At 39.5% G+C, this 2916-nt stretch overlaps 1 non-coding gene across 1 annotated transcript; it reads left to right on the forward strand.

Annotated features, from left to right (window-relative positions):
• The first annotated feature begins 1309 nt into the window (after window positions 1–1309).
• On the forward strand, window positions 1310–1437 carry LOC116269601. Its single transcript, XR_004177221.1, has one exon. It is a non-coding gene; the product is annotated as a small nucleolar RNA SNORA40 (small nucleolar RNA).
• Window positions 1438–2916: the final 1479 nt, after the last annotated feature.

Below are 2916 nucleotides of genomic sequence, written 5' to 3' on the forward strand. Positions count from 1 at the left end.
CAGAACTTTGGGAGGCCAAGGTGGGTGGATTACGAGGTCAAGAGATTGGATACAAAAATTAGCTGGGCATGGTGGTGCCCGCCTGTAGTCCCAGCTACTCAGAAGGCTGAAGCAGGAGAATCACTTGAACCCAGGAGGCAGAGGTTGCAGTGAGCCAAGATCGCACCATTGCACTCAAGCCTGGGCAACAAGAGCGAGATTCCATCTAAAAACAAAAACAAAAACAAAAGAGAAAAAAAGTCAGTCTTATAGGTCTGGAGTAGATAGACACACTTCTACTGCACTCCGCGGTCTCAGATAAATGCCTGGTTTTTCAGTGAGGTCTCTGTGTGCTGCTTGGTATTCCTCCAAGAACTTAAGGAGAAAGCTATGTACATTTCCATGGCTGCTTCTCATCACCACTTCTTCCTGTACTTTTCCCTTCCTGTACATGCAGCCTGCCTGCCAGCCTTGAACTCTGATTTCTGACTACCCGTCTCAGTGAGATCGCTCTTCTCTGCGTGGACAGCACATCTCCGCATTATTTCTAGAAAGTGCCTCCAGGCAATAGGCTAGAGCTATCAGGAAGCTCACTTTATGTGTTTTCATTCTTTCAAGTATGACAGCCCTATAGTGCCTGTGTTTCATTTTTATGGTTGTTTATGGTGGAAATGTCATTCTGATGATAACAGTTACTCTGTAAGAGAAATGCAAGTTGTTCTTGATAATATTTTACTTTGCATTGTAGTTATTCTTGTATATGTCTTATCTTTTTTATGAGACCAGAAGCACCCTGAGGGCAGAGTCCATGCATTCTTTATCATTGTTTTTTCTCCAGAGCATTCTACGCAGCCTATGTGCTATTTATTATAATTATTTAATTTGATTAAATATTTAATAAGTAAATCTTTAGAATACATAAATAAAATGAATAAAACAAAGCACTTTATGAACTTTAGGAATAATCTCAAAGGCCACAAAATCCATTACACAGACTAGTTTTCTTTGACTCATCAATTATTTTGTTTTCTGCAGCAGTCACAAGAATACCTAAGTTCCTCATACTACCTTCTTCCCCTGCTGATTCACAAATTTATTATAATCAGAAAGCATGTGAAAAACTGAGAAACAGGAGAAAACAATCACTGACTGCCATTTGGTAATAGTAGTAATTATTAGGAGTCAATTTGAGCATTCCTTTTTATCTTTTGAGTTGCTTTGCTGGTTGTCATTCTCTATAGCTACTAAAAAGTCCAGCTAGAATTTGTTTTCTTGGTCACACAGGCAAAGATAATGTTTGGAGTTCAGCGGTCAAAAAAACCCTAATGACTGCACTTATGTATGTTTTTGTTTAACTTATGGACAAAGACTTATGGATAGGTGCAAAAAATAAGTCCTCTTTTGCAACCTGGAACTCATTGTTCAGTGTGAGTTTTGATACATGTAAGAAGGGATATTATGATACCTGAGACAGTTAACTAATGGGAGTATTGATAACTAGAGAGGTTGGTTCCAGGCCAGGCTCAGTGACTCATGCTTTCAATCCTCACACTTTGGGAGACTGAGGTTGGAGGATTGCTTGAAGCCAAGAGTTCAAGACCAGCTTGGGCAAGAAAGTAACACCTTATCTCCACAAAAAATTAAAAATTAGCTGGATATAGGGGCATGCGCCTGTAGTTGCAGCTACTCAGGAAGGGGAGGCTGAGGCAGGAGGATTGACTCCAGGAGTTGGAGGCTGCACTGAGCTTTGATGGCACCACTTACTCCAGCCTAGGCAACAAAGACAGACCCTGACTCTTAATTTTAAAAAGGTTGATTCTAGGACTGTAGAATAGATAGTTAAAAAGCATGGGATATGAGGGAAATCCTCAGCTGTATTAATTTTGTATTCCAATTTTATGTTGACTTGATACATAAGATGGCATTTGGTTTTAAAAGCTTTTATCTTGAGAACATGTTGTCTGAAGTTAAAGGTATCAGCATATTCCACACATCTGTACTATTCTTGAGTATGATCGCTTAGGGCATCAAATTGAGAACCAGGCAGATCCACCTATACTAAAAATGACCCTAAAGTAAGTTGGTTGAAGAAATTAGACGCCAAAGATTCTTGATTTTTCCGTAGGTGAAGTTTGAAGTCTTCATCAGTATACCTATGTAAAAAGGAGATGATAGAAACCAAAATAAAATGATTATGGGTTGACGGGACAACTGGATTAAAATAAGCATCAGTTTCATTAAAAAGGGCTAACTTGAGGATAAATCTTTTGAAGATAAATTTTGACATCGGTTCTTTAGAGGATCTAAAGTGACCTTGATGGAGAGTGAAAGAAATCACAACATGGAATTCCTCAAATAAAAATTTATTAACTTTAAATACTTTTGCCTAATGTTACACATACACAATTAAAAAAACAAAAACAAAAACAAAAAAAACCTCTTTACACTGTAGAAAGAAAGAAGAAAGAAAGAAAAAGAAAGAAAGAGAAAGAAAGAAAGAAAGAGAAAGAAAGAAAGAAAGAAAGAAAGAAAGAAAGAAAGAAAGAAAAGAAAAGAAAGAAAGAAAAGAAAAGAAAGAAAAGAAAAGAAAGAAAGAAAAGAAGGGAGAAAGGGAAGGTAGGGAAGGAAGGGAAAGAAGGAAGGAAGGAAGGAGAAAGAAAGAGGTCGGGTGCGGTGACTCTCACCTGTAATCCCAGCACTTTGGGAGGCCCAGGCGGGCGGATCACAAGGTCAGGAGATCGAGACCACCCTGGCTAACACGGTGAAACCCTGTCTCTACTGAAAATACAAAAAATAAGCCGGGTGTGGTGGCGGGTGCCTGTAGTCCCAGCTACTCGGGAGGCTGAGGCCAGAGAATGGTGTGAACCCTGGAGACAGAGTTTGCAGTGAGCCGAGATCATGCCACTGCACTTCTGGGCGACAGAGCGAGACTCTGTT

The sequence above is a fragment of the Papio anubis genome, chromosome 11, assembly GCF_008728515.1.
Source record: "Papio anubis isolate 15944 chromosome 11, Panubis1.0, whole genome shotgun sequence".
NCBI classification, from domain to species: domain Eukaryota; kingdom Metazoa; phylum Chordata; class Mammalia; order Primates; family Cercopithecidae; genus Papio; species Papio anubis.